This window comes from Lactuca virosa, chromosome 3 (assembly GCF_052849685.1).
Source record: "Lactuca virosa cultivar CGN04683 chromosome 3, Lactuca_virosa_CGN04683_v6, whole genome shotgun sequence".
NCBI lineage: Eukaryota > Viridiplantae > Streptophyta > Magnoliopsida > Asterales > Asteraceae > Lactuca > Lactuca virosa.
In genome coordinates, this window is record NC_136428.1 from 246,499,297 (window position 1) to 246,514,282 (window position 14,986).

Below are 14,986 nucleotides of genomic sequence, written 5' to 3' on the forward strand. Positions count from 1 at the left end.
CTATAATTTTGTTTATTTCGGAACAAAAGATACTTATTATGTTTAAAATATGATTTGTAGCGGTGAAGACTTGGTCGGGATAAAAAGGAAGCATATGAGGAGCTGGAAGCAGGAAACGGGAGCAAAAACAAAAGAAAAAGAATGGAGGACTGAAGACCACGTCGTGGTGAAGGTGAAGACTTGCTCGAGATAAAAAGGAGGCATACGAGGAGCTGGAAGCAGGAAACGGGAGCACAAACAAAAGAAGAAGAAAAGAGGACTGAAGACAACGTCGTGGTGATTTCCAACACGACGTGGTGATTAGAAAGTTTGAGACCATCACAGCTGACTTGGCAGACACTGGATTTACTCGAGGACCACGCCGTAGTGGCGGTCAACCACAACGTGGTGGTCAAATTTAGACAATTATAAAATCCTGGACATTATGTCGAAATCAGGGGGAATGCATTCGGTTTTCTGAGGTGAATTGCAACTAAGAACCCTGAGAAACCCAGAAGAAGATCGAAATTTAATCGAAGCTCAAGGATTGAAGAAGATTTAGAAGAATTCAACATTGATCTACTTGGTTTGCTATTCATACTTATGTCTAGTTTCTTTTACATGGATCTATTATGTTTTTCTGCTACAATGAGAGGGTAAATACCTTTTACTTTTGTTTGGTGAAGATGAACTTGATCCATATGTGTTGATTTTGATATTTGTATGATTATATTTGGTTTTACTTGTGTTTGATATATATAAACCATACTATATTTTAGTTCTAGTTTATGTTGCTTATAAATCAGATTTTGTGTGTTAATTGATCATATTAATTGCATGAATCTATTCCCTAATTGCTTATGATCATTAAATAGTTAGAGTTAGGATTAATCACATCTTAGAGTAAGTAATTAAAGCTAGTAACTTTAACTGTGTTAGAGAGCATAATTAATCTTAATTTGTGCTTGGTTGCTTGAATTGATCATATGAAGATAACTATTATTATTCATAGTCCAATTGTGCTTAATATCGATTTAGTGTTTAACTTATGCATGCTCATTGCTTGTTAATTCATAAATTGGTAAGGCCTAGATATTTGATCATAATAGCTACATAATTGGTAATCAATATAATCCAACCATTAGAAATCAACCATAGGAGAAAGTGAAATCGGATCTAAGGAGAAGGATTCTTTTAATTCTTGGAGTTACTTTGTTTTCTTTGCTTGCTTACTTGTAGTTAATTTATTTAATTGAATTTCGTTCCTTGTGATCGATACCCGACTTATTTTGTTTATAGTTTAATTGCTTTTAGTTATTCGATCCTTTTTGTGGGGTAAAAACCACAAGAAATTACTTTTCTGCAAGTACTTAATTTTGTTCTTCTCTCCGATTTACAACCATGTCGTGGTCTCGCTTCAGTTAATTTATGGTTTAGTGATTTTTATTCATTTTTACGTATTTTTGTTTTTTTTTCTGTTTTGTTATAGTGATTTATGACCCGAGGATCTAAAACTCCAATTGTTCCTTCACTAGAAGATCCAAAATCAACTTTTCACAAGAAAAAAGAAAAGAAGGGTGAATGGAGCAATACTTTCAAATCCAACAAATTCAAACTTTTTGAGAAGACTCCAAGCAAGAAGGAAGTAGGGTACGAGCCAAAAACATCTACCGAAGAAATTTTAGATGAGGAAGAGGTAAAAAGTGAGGTTGAAGAGATGGCAGATATTACAAGAATGAAAATGGGCGATTACAAGAAGGGGATACGTGAAGAACATCGACCATGTTTTGTTCCATCCGAGATACCAGCCAAGAGAAGTTTCAAGCTCAAAGGTAACATTCTATCCATGAGCATGTACATACCTTTTGACAACAAAGAGTATGAAGATGCATTGAAGCACATTGATGAAGTTAAAGACATTGCCAACTACTTTCATGTTCCAAATGTGCGAGAATCCATGTTACTAAAGATGCTTCCAGTGGCATCACCAGTGAAGCTAAGGTTTGGTTGAAGTCTCTAGTGCCCGGATCCATTACCATGTGGGAAAATCTTCGTGATGCTTTTATTGAACAATTTAGTCCACATTCGAAGATCTCGAAGCTTAAAAAGAAGATTGCTAGCTTTTAACAACAGGTTGGAGAGTCATTGTATTAAGCTTGGGAGAGGTAAAAGGGTTTGCTTCGAAGTTGTCCTCAACATGATTTGAATGTCCAACAAGAAGTTTCCATTTTCTATGATGGAATGAATGTCACGACTAGACAACTTCTTAATTCTCAACGACCTACGACGAAGAAGGAGCCGACAACTATCAAAGAGTTAATTGAAGAGTTTGCAAAGCATTCACGTGAGTACCATAATCCACGAGACGATGTTACTTGATGAAATGGAGATAGAGGGAACGAGAACTTGGCTATAATCATAGCTAAACTAGATAATATGGATAGGTGAATGACAAAATTGGATCAATCCATTCATGCCATAAGAGTTGGATGTGATAATTGTAGTGGTCCACATTTGACCAAGGGTTGTGATTTAGATGAAAATGAGAACAAGAAAGCACAAGTGTTCTACTCTAGTGGTGATAAGTATGATGAAGATTGGAGGAAACCCAAAAAGGAATGGTTGCCATATGAAGAGTATAAGAAGCAAAAGGATGAAAAGTATAGACAAACCGGTAGAGGCTTCTATCAAAAAGAGCAACCACCATCTGAAAAAGAGGGATTTTGAGTCAGTACTTCATAAGTTTATGGAAGCATATGAAAAGAGACATGATACTACTGATGCCAATGTGAGAAATCATCAAGCTTGCATTAAAAACATAAAGACTCAACTTGGGCAACTCACTATACTTGTCAATGAGAGATTACCACTTAAAAATAAAGTCCCAAAATCACAACCTCATGTAATGGCAATCTACACCGAAGAAGAGGTTTATTCTGAGCGATTTATGACCTATGAAGCAGCTACTATGCTGCCCAAGTCGTGTTTGGAAGAAGAGAAGCCCAGAGCAAAAAAAGAAAAAAAATGAATCATTCTGTGATGATTCACCACATTGTGGTGACATGAACACGTTGTGGTATAGAGAGGACAAAAAATTTTTCTCCTAAATTCATATCAGCCTTCTTTGCCATTCCCATATCGAGTAATCAAGCATTCTCTAGAGCCCGAATAGAGGAAAATCATGGAACAAGTGCTCTCACTCTCAATAATCGTAAGGAGTTGGAGAAAGCCTCAACCATTGTGCTTAATTGTTTGTGTTCAACCGCGATTATCAAAGGTTTTCCAATCAAGATGGGAGATCCATGGCAACTCACCTTGCCTTGTGAATTTGGCAATTCCACTTTTATTAATGCTTTATCTGATTCAGGAGCTAGAATTAACCTTATGCCTTATTCTTTCTACCAAAAGCTTGGATTACCAAAGCTCCAAGACACAAGGATGACAATTCACATGGCGGATCAATCGACCACATACCCACGAGGAATAATTGATGACTTATTGGTGAAAGTGGGAAAATTTGTTTTTCCGGTTCACCGTGTGGTTCTCGACATGAAGGGAGATGAAGACCTTCCCATTATCTTGGGGAGACCATTTTTTTAGTACCGCAAGAGCATTAGTAGATATCCATGACTCAAAGCTCATACTTCGTGTGGAAGATGAAGCAATTAATTTTGATATGAGTCCAAAAGTGGGTACTGAAGTGCCAAAAGATGAAGTGTTAAAGATGGATGCTATGGAAGAAGATCTTGATGAGCTAGTTGCAACTGAAAAGATGATGAAACAGGCGTTAAAGGTTTGGGAGAAGCCCCATGGTGACAAAGTCAAAAGTTCAAAAACCAAGAGTCGCGATTCCTATGACATTTGAGGTGATCACATTTACTACACCTAAGGTTCAATTGGAAGAGGAAATTGATGAAATCGAAGAGGACCTATATGCAGAAATGAAGATAACTGATGAAGACATGGGTGGGGAATTATAGGAGCCTACAATGGTCAATCTGGAGTTGGATATGGAAGGTATTAAAGAAAATGGCAAGAAGAGAAACAAGGTGAAAAAGCAAGGAAAAGGGGTAAAGCGCAAACATGAGGAAAGTACCAATAAAAAGAAGAAGGAGAATTCGAAGAAGGCATACAAAAGAAGGGTTGAGGCTTACAAGTGAAAATGGAAAGAGCAAAAGGATAAAAAGGAGATCCCATTCCCAACCGCAACAATGTAGAGTGGGAAGGAGTCTGGCTCATGACTCCTCAAAAAGAAGCGTTTTTCGGAAGGCAACCTGACGTTTTAGAGTTTGCATTTTCTTTTCCTTTTGATTTCTTTTTCATTTTTAGTTGTTAGTTGTTAGTTTTTAGTTTTTATTTTTAGTTTAACCAAATGATCATGTGTTTCTCTTGTCTTATGATTTTATTCTGTAGTGTTAGAAAAAGAAAGAAAGTGAAGTGGTGAAGGAGCTTAATGGATGAAGAAGTTGTGCTATTTGTGAAGATTATAATTAAAGACCATATTCTTGGATAAGCGTGGGGTTCCCATATGAAAAAGAGGAGAATTTTGAAGGATTTTACAGAAAGAAAGACCGAGAATGGTCCTTACCATTATGAAGAGTCGATGCATTACTTTAGATCTTACAAGGTTCTCTGAGAAGACACCACGATGTGGACATCATCACCACGGCGTGGCAATTGATTTTATCGCGAGTGCATCCGACCACAACAACGACGTGGCAACACTTGACCACATCGTGGCGATTGTAAATTTAGCGACCATTACGACTTCAAGCTATACATCACGTCGTGTTGTTGCTTTCCCATGACGTGTTTGAGGCTCAACACACTTTTTGAGAATGGTTATTTGATTTATTTCAATCCGACACATTTACATTCACATGAAGATGGTCCAGAAGTACTGTTTCCAGCCATTATACAAGAAGTCCAAGCTTTCCACACAATTTCAGAATTCGATCTGTGACAACCGGCTATTTCGGGTCAACAAAAGTCACTCAAGTTAATAAAAATCAAGCAAGTCAAATGAAAGCCAAATAATTAAGACAAAACACTTTTTACACTTTATTTTAGGATTTTCAGTTTTGGGACCCAAAAGCCTTGAGATTTCGGTTGTGATGGACCGAAATCACCAAGACCGAAATCACTTCTCGGCCGAAATCAATCAAGGCCGAGAACACATGCGAGACCGAAACCCCTCTAGACCGAAGACCTCGGTTCTCGGTTTCTCTTGGACCGAAATCAAGGTGATTTCGGTGAAGATAGGCCGAAATCACAAATCTTATCCGGTGGCACTTTTTCCAATGAGATAAATTGCACAATCCAATGCAAACATCACATCATTATCACCTCATATATATATATATATATATATATATATATATATATATATATATATATATATGGGTACAAATTTGATTACAATAATAAACTTTATAAATATAGTTTATAAGACTTTAACCATTTTGTAATATGTTGAGAAATAGGGTATAATTATATAAAAATACATATATAATTATTTCATTCCATTTATTATCATAGTAAAAATGATAATGTACATACAAAGGATTCTTCAATACAACGAAACATTTTTATAAACTATAATAGGTATAGTTTATGGGACATACACTCTATTTTACCATTTCAGGATACAGTACAAAACTAATTATTTAAAGGCATAATTATTTTACACCACGTAACTACTATGGAAGGATAATAGTTCCACATTACAAAATGAATTTTCATTATACTACACGTAAACCATTAATATGGATTTATGAGACATACCTTCACCATACTTACCAAAGTACAAACTAAAGTTCCTGTATTATAACCAAAATCTCCCGTAAGAGAGCGTGACACTTGTGTATAGATCTATACGGGACTGACAATCCCGCACCTAAACTGTTAGCTACAGTTGGACCGGCAGGTCTGGGGTGACAAACGTGGTACCATTCCGATGTCTGAAGAACGTCGTAACAGGCCAACTAGGTCATTAGCATGGTTATAATAACTTACAAGGGGTATTAACAATACGTTTGGTTTACGAATACATACATACCTTCAAATGGTTTTATTTAGAGAAAACTACATTACTTTATTTTCCAGTACAATACAATTTACATTTCTGGAAACATGCATTCAAATGGTTTTATAAAGATATAAAACTACATTATACTACTTCAGAGTACAACAATACTTATACATTTTTAGTCTTAGGGTTCCTAAGACTACAATTTACTTTAAAAGAAAATATTGGATTTTCTGGAAGAACACACTATCATTTTGAAGGAACATGACATATCTTATTCATACAAAATGCTTATGAACGCACCAACTTAAATGTTGACTCTTTTTCAAAACCACTTGTATTCTCAGGGAATCAGTGGACAGGTACCCACACAGGTTTTGTGAAGATGGAGCGTAACAGTGTCACGTCTTATATTTTTGTCTTATGTTTTTGGAGTCAAACAAACAATGAATCGAACTCAATGTAAATATTAAATTATCAATATGATGGTTGTAATGCTTTGATCTCAATTATTCAATTGTTATGATACTGTACATGAAAGTCATCCACCCCAGACGTTTCCGTCGTTTCCTCGGTTTGGGGGTGTAACAAATTGGTATCAGAGCATTGTTTATAGTGAACTAAGTATATCTAACCATGTAAGATATACAACTATAAATACAATGGGGCTAAAATGCTCTGACTAAAAGTATACTTTTAAAATATAAGTATTTTTTTTATAAAAGTATATGTACATGCATGTATACTAGAATAGTGTCGTAATAAGAACCATATAAAGGTATTTAGATAAGTTGGGCGTTGCGGTTAAGCCTAGATAGTTATGTAATCATATCTGGAATAAATATAGTCTGATCAACTATATTTATGTGAGATATGACTAACATGTGTTTGGGAATGATCGTGGTGAACAACGAGTCTACAACTTACCAACCCTATATATTAAGAAATATTAAGAATCAAATACCAAGTTTAAAATACTATAGGAGTATTTTTATGATACTATAGGACTACACAATTAGGCCATTTATGTGTCTTCCATACCATTATTCTTACAGTCGACATAAACAGGCTTATAGTTAAGATGTTCTAATTCGAAAACATATTTAAACCTTATAGCAGAAAGATGCCACCACGTAAATCTATCAGGCGTGTTAACAACACACCACCACCTCCACCACCGCCACCACCTCCACAGATGGACACTACCATTTTCCAAGCTGCTGTAACAGCCGCTGTGGCAGCCGCCATGGTGCAAATCAGCACAAATGGTGCCAGTGGGACGGGAGGCGGTACCAATAATACTAACAAGGGAGATAGCCAGGGCCACCCGAGGGAATGTTCCTACAAAGACTTCACAAATGGCAAACCAAAGTCTTTTGATGGCAACAGAGTTGTTATTGCTCTAACAAGGTGGTTCGAGAAAACAGAGTCAGTGTTCGAAATCTGCGCATGCCCAGAAGCTAACAAGGCCAAATTCGCAGCTTGCACATTCATGGATAGAGCCCTCTCCTGGTGGAACGGTTATGTCAAATCGTTGACTCTCCTAGTGGCCAATGCCATGAGTTGGGAAGACTTGAAAATTCTGATGCTACCAGAATACTGCCCGAGGGGCGAGGTACAAAATCTAGAGCAAGAGCTCTGGAATCTTATAATGAAGGACTCCGACATTGCAGCCTATACTTCCAGGTTTAGCGATCTAGCAATATTATGTCCCGGGATGGTCACCCCGGAAAGTATAAAGGTGGAGCGATACATCTGGGGACTATCCCCCCAGATTCAAGGAAATGTGATATCTGCAAACCCATCCACTTTTGGCAGTGCCAAACGCCTGGCACAAACGCTTTTTGATCATGGAGTCTGCCAAGGCTTTATGACGGCCACCCCCGAGCAAGCAAAAGGGGGAGACAACAAAAAGAAATTTTGGAACAAGAGGAAGGGCCAGCCGACACAAAAGCCCACAAAGAAACAACATACTGTGGCAGTTCACGCTGCTACTGTTCCTGCCGCTCCAGCACTCGCCAATCAATATGTTGGAACTCTCCCAAAATGCAACAAGTGCAACTTTCATCATTCTGGAGCCTACCTAGAGATGCATTGCAATAATTGCAACAAGAAGGGGCACACCGCACGCTTTTGTAAGGCACCAGCACAACAAACTACCCAAGCCACTAATAACAGAGTGAGTCAGGCTTGCTACGGATGTGGTGAAATGGGGTATTTCAAGAGGGATTGTCCAAAAGCAAGGAATGACGGAGGCATGGGAAGAGTTTTAACAATGGGGCATTAGGAGGCCATGAATGATCCTATCGTAGTTACCGGTACATTCCACCTCAATAATTCATATGCATGCGTACTTTTTGATAGTGGTGCGGAGAAAAGTTTCGTGAGCCATAAGGTTAAACACTTACTTAAACAAAATCCCCAATCACTAAATGACACATTCACCATAGAAATGGCAAATGGTAAGGCAGAGAGCACTAACGATATATATGTAGGATGTACCCTCACTCTAAACAACTATTCCTTCCAAATCGACCTAATGCCGGTCACAATAAAAAGTTTTGACGTCATCATTGGCATGGATTGGTTAAGTCCTCACCATGCCTATATCCTGTGTTACGAAAAAGCCGTTCTCCTTAATTTTCCAAGTAGCGAAACCTTTGTCATTTATGGCGACAAACCCGGTACAAACCTACAAATCATCTCTTACGTCAAGGCTCAAAAGTATCTACACAAGGAATACTACGCTTTCTTAGCTCACGTGGTGGATAAGAAATAAGAAGTAAAAGACATCAAGGATATTCCCGAAGTCTGTAACTTCCCCGACATATTTCCCGAAGACCTCCCAGGAGTACCTCCGGAACGCCAAGTCGAGTTCAGAATCGACTTGATTCCCGGAGCCACCCCCGTAGCCAAATCCCCATAGCGTTTAGCACCTGCAGAAATGCAGGAATTGTCCAGTCAACTGAACGAACTGATAAGCAAATGATTCATCAGGAATTGTCCAGTCAACTGAACGAACTGATAAACAATGGATCATTCCGCATGTGCATAGACTACCGGGAACTAAATAAACTCACCCTCAAAAAATGATATCCTTTACCTCGAATCGACGACCTCTTCGACCAACTACAAGGATCAAGTTACGTATCAAAGATCGATCTAATATCCGGGTACCATCAGCTGCGAGTCCAGGAGGAAGATATTCCCAGGACCGCATTCAGAACTCGCTATGGTCACTACGAATGCGTAGTAATGCCCTTCAGATTAACAAATGCACCCACGGTGTTCATGGACTTGATGAACTGTGTATGCCGACCTCACTTAGACAAATTCATGATATTATTCATCGATGACATACTAGTCTACTCACGAAGTAAGGAAGAACACAGTCAACACCTACGATAAGTCTTGGAAACATTAAGGGCGGAGAAGTTGTATGCGAAGTTCTCGAAATACGAATTTTGGATTCGAAAGGTGGATTTCCTAGGTCACGTGGTCAGGGAGGAAGGGATACACATAGATCCCTCCAAAATCAAGGCAATCGAAAACTGGACGACACCAAGAACCCCAATTGAAATTCGTCAATTCTTAGGCCTCGTTGGCTACTACAGGAGGTTCATACAAAACGTTTTCAAGATCGCAAAGCCATTCACCACCTTGACTCAGAAGGGTGTAACCTTCAACGGGGAGGAGAAACAAGAAACTGCTTTCCAAACACTAAAGCAAGCCCTATGCAGCGCCCCGATCTTGTCCCTTCTAGAAGGGATGGAAGATTTTGTGGTCTACTGCGATGTTTCCAAGGAAGGGTTAGGTTGTGTACTTATGCAACGAGGAAATGTCATTTCCTATGCCTCGAGACAACTTAAGAATCACGAGGTCAACTATACCACACACGACCTCGAACTGGGAGCGGTAGTATTTTCTCTTAAGATCTGGAGGCACTACCTTTATGGTACGAAGTGCACAATATTCACGGACCATAAGAGTCTTCAGCACATCTTCGATCAAAAGGAACTCAACATGAGTACATCGTACCATCCCCAGACTGACAGGCAAAGTAAGAGAACCGATCAGACGCTGGAAGACATGTTGAGAGCTTATGTGATAGACTTTGGTAAAGCTTGGGATACCCATTTACCACTCATCGAATTCTCATACAATAACAATTATCACACTAGCATCAAGGTCGCACCATTCGAAGCCCTCTACGGACGCAAGTGCAGATCACCTCTGTGCTGGGCTGAAGTGGGTGACACACAACTAGCAAAGAGGCAAGTTCCTGACAACACTCTCACCGACCCTGAGATCATAAGGGAGACAACAGAGAAAATCCTCCAAATTCGGGAACGACTAAAAGCATCTAGGGATCGGCAAAAGAGCTATGCAGATAAGCGACGCAAACCTTTGTAATTCTAGGTTAGTGACCATGTTCTATTAAAGGTCTCACCCTAGAAGGGAATGATACATTTTGGAAAACGTGGCAAACTGAATCCAAGGTATATCGGGCCATTCAAGATTCTTGCTAGAATCGGCCCGGTAGCTTACAAACTTCGACTACCCCAAGAACTTTGTAACGTAAACCCCACTTTCCACGTGTCTAATCTAAAGAAGTGTCTTTCCGACGAGACACTTGTAATCCCACTCGATGAAATCGAGATAAACGAGAGCCTACACTTCGTAGAGGAACCTGTGGAAATTGTGGATATGGAGATCAAGAGAACAAAACAAAACCGCATACCAATAGTGAAGGTCCGCTGGAACGCCAAGCGAGGACCTGAATTCACTTGGGAACGAGAAGACCAGATGAAACAAAAGTACCAACATCTTTTTCCTAGTTCATGAGGGCCCACTCTAGTACTAATTTCGGGAAAAAATTCCCTCTAACGGGGGGATAATGTGACAACCGGCTATTTCAGGTCAACAAAAGTCACTCAAGTTATTAAAAGTCAAGAAAGTCAAATGAAAGTCAAATAATGAAGACAAAACACTTTTTACACTTTGTTTTAGGATTTTTAGTTTTGGGACCTAAAAGCCTTGAGATTTCGGTTGTGATGGACCGAAATCACCAAGACCGAAATCACTTCTCAGCCGAAATCAATCAAGGCCGAGAACACATGCGATACCGAAATCCCTCTATACTGAAGACCTTGGTTCTCGGTTTATCTTGGACCGAAATCAAGGTGATTTCGGTGAATGTCAAATACATTTTATCTATTACAAGTTTCTAAATAGCTATCTAATCATTAAAACTAATATCATCCTTCAGCCCAATGCTCCTCGCATGCTGCAAGTGCTTAACCCTACTCAGTCCCTTCGTAAGGGGATCTGTTGGGTTCTCCTCTGACGATACCCTCTTTGCTACGAGGAGTCCTTCTTCTATCCGATGTCTTATGAAGTGGTACTTTATGTCGATGTGTCTGGATCTGCCTTAATCCCTCGGTTCCTTGGCTAAGGCGACGGCACTCTCGCTGTCACAGAAAATCTCTGTAGGCTCCTTTATAGATGGTACAATTCCAAGGTCTCCGATGAAGTTCTTCATCCATATCGCCTCCTTCGACGCTTCGCTTGCTGCTATGTACTCTAATTCGCAAGTTGAATCAGCTACTGTTTCTTGTTTGGAACTTTTCCTAATTATTGCTCCTCCATTCAGGGTAAATACCCAACCCGAATGAGAGCGGAAAGTATCTCTGTTAGTCTGAAAGCTGGCGTCACTATACCTTGTCACTCTCAAGTCATCACTCCCACCGATGGTAAGGACCCAGGCCATAGTCCTCCGCAGGTACTTAAGAATGTTCTTTACCGCAGTCCAGTGAGCTTTACCAGGATTCCCTTGATATCTGCTGACCATGCTCAAAGCAAAGGCCACATCAGGGCGAGTACAAGTCATAGCATACATGATCGAGCCAACTGCGGAAGTATATGGTACTTGACTCATATCTGCTATCTCGACCTCTGTACTCGGACTCTGAGTCTTACTCCGCTTGTTATTGCTTTGGATAGGTAAGTCACCTTTATTGGAATTCTCCATGTTGAAACGCTTCAACACCTTGTACAAGTAGGTACTTTGACTAAGTCCTATTAGTATTTTACTCCTGTTTCTCAATATCCTTATCCCTAGAATATAGGCAGCTTCCCCGAGGTCCTTCATAGCGAAACACTTCCCAAGCCAGGACTTAACCTCCTGCAAGGTTGGGATGTCATTTCCTATGAGAAGTATGTCATCCACATACAACACCAGAAAGCTAACTATACTCCCACTAGCTTTGACATATACACATGACTCATCCTCGCTTATTAAAAATCCAAAATCTTTGACTTTCTCATCCACACAAAAGATTCCATCTGCGAGATGCTTGTTTCAATCCATAAATGGATTTCTCAAGCTTACACACTCTATTAGGGTACTTTGCACTGACAAAACCCTCTGGCCGACTCATGTAAACATCTTCAGCCAACTTCTCATTAAGGAAAGCGGTTTTGACATCTATTTGCCATATTTCATAATCATGAAATGCAGCTATGGCAAGTATAACCCTTATAGATTTAATCTTCGCTACTGGTGAGAAGGTCTCATCATAGGCAACTCCATGAGTTTGAGTAAAGCCCTTCACAACCAATCGCGCCTTATATGTGTGTACTTTCCCATCCATGCCGGTCTTCTTCTTGAAGATCCATTTTCACCCAACTGTCTTACGACCTGGTACATTGTCACCCAAGTTCCAAACTTGATTGTCATACATGGACTAAATCTCGCTGTCCAAAGCCTCTTTCCATTTTGCAGACTTGGGGCCTGCCATGGGTTCCTTGTAGTTGTTAGGTTCATCCAAATTTACCAGTGTGATATCACTGATAAATGTATCACCATCTGTAGTAATATGGAAACCATATAACACAGGTGGAACATTAACTCTACTGGAACGCCTCAAAGTTAAGGACTCGTCAACTGGTTCAACAAGAGTTTCCTCCTCAGGTTGAGCGCTAGTGTTTGAGGTTCCTTCATCACTTAACTCTTGAAGCTCTTCAAGGTCAATTTGCCTCCCACTGTCCTCTTGGCATATGAGTTCTCTCTCTCTCTCTCTCTTAGAAAAACCCCTCTCCTCGCAACAAAGACAACATTGTCACTCGGTCTATAGAAAAGATATCCAAAAGACTTATGTGGGTAGTCGATGAAAATACAACGCTCACTACGAGGTTCGAGCTTGTCGTGAGTCTCACGCCTCACGAAAGCCTCACAACCCCAAACCTTGATGTGTGCTAACGAGGGAACCTTCCCTGTAAACATCTCGTGAGGTGTTTTGGAAACCTTCTTAGTAGGGACTAGATTAAGGATATGGGCGGCAGTCTCTAAGGCATACCCCCAGAATGAGATAGGTAACGAAGCTCGACTCATCATGGTACGAACCATGTCCAACAAGGTTCAATTGCGTCTCTCAACCACACCATTAAGACGTGGTGTCCTAGGTGGCGTCAATTGTGAAACAATTCCAAATTCCTTAAGATAGTCGTGGAACTCGATACTAAGATACTCACCACCCCGATCAGATTGGAACATCTTTATCTTCCTGCCCAATTGATTCTCCACTTCTTGTTTAAACTCTTTGAACTTTTCAAAGGTTTCCGAATTATGCTTGATTAAGTAGATATAGCCATATCTGCTGTAAACATCAGTAAAAGTCACATAGAAGCGGTTAGCATCCCTTGTGGCGGATCTGAAGGGTCCACACACATCGGTGTGTATGAGATCCAACAAACCGTCACCCATTTCACAAGTACCAGTAAAGGGTGACTTGGTCATCTTTCCAAGCAAACAAGATTCGCAAGTGTCATCCGACTTTAAGTCGAATGACTCCAACACACCAGCCTTTTGGAGTTGGCCTATGCGCTTCTTGTTGACATGTCCAAGACGACAATGCCACAAGCATGACTTGTCCAAATTATTGGACGGATCAATATGCAATACATTATTTCCTAAGTTGTCTAAAACCATCACAGTTTCATATACATCATTACAAGACAATGCTTTAAAATAAAATACACCATTATAAAAAGCATTAATAGAACCAATTTCATTATCAAATGAAAATCTAAAACCTTGTCGGTACAAACCATGAAAGGAAATAATGTTTCTCGCCATATCGGACGAGTAGCAACAACTATTCAAATCTAATTCTAACCCATTACTAAGCAATAAAGAATAAACTCCAATCTTGGTGACATGCGACATTTTCCTATTCCCCTTGATCAAGTTCATCTTCCCGTGCTCCATATCAATACTTCTTTTTAGTCCCTGCATATCAGAACAAATGTGAATACCACAACCTGTGTCAAGGACCCAAGAATTAGCATGTGATGAGTTATTAGACAGAATAGTGTAAATACCTGCATGGGTGGGCTTTATCTTCCCATCCTTGACATCCTGCAAGTATTTGGGGCAGCTTCACTTTTAGTGCCCTTTATCATGACAGTAGAAGCACTGTGCTTCTTTTGGATTGGTGGAGGGATTAGCAGAACCAGCTTTGGTCCCACTAGAAGAGGATCCATCATGAGACTTTCCCTTGCGGGTCTTAGAAGGAGCCTTCGTCTTCTTCCATTTCCCATGTCCAATTGCCACGACTGGGGCAGCAACAGTAGGAGTAGGAGTAGATACAATAGATTTTCCTTTTAGACTACTTTCAGCTGTTCTCAAAAGGCCTTGAAGCTTGCTAAGAGTGACCTCCTCCTTATTCATATGATAAGTCATACGAAACTGATCATAACAAGGAGGCAAAGAGTGTACGATAATATCAATGGCCAAATCTTCATCAAAGTTAACATTCAACTTCAGCAAGCGGTCCACAAACCTTTGCATTTTCTGCAAGTGGGCCGTGATGGACTCTCCATCCTTCATTTTTGTTGTTATCATGGAAGTGATGATTTCATACCTTTCCTGACGAGCACTTTGATGGTATCTTTCCATCAAGTCTTGGTGCATGTTGA

The 14,986-nt window shown here is 39.8% G+C and overlaps 1 non-coding gene across 1 annotated transcript; it reads right to left on the reverse strand.

Moving 5' to 3' along the window:
* Window positions 1–2,076: 2,076 nt before the first annotated feature.
* Window positions 2,077–2,183, reverse strand: LOC145168185 (small nucleolar RNA R71). Its single transcript, XR_013741757.1, has one exon. It is a non-coding gene; the product is annotated as a small nucleolar RNA R71 (small nucleolar RNA).
* Between the last annotated feature and the right edge of the window lie 12,803 nt (window positions 2,184–14,986).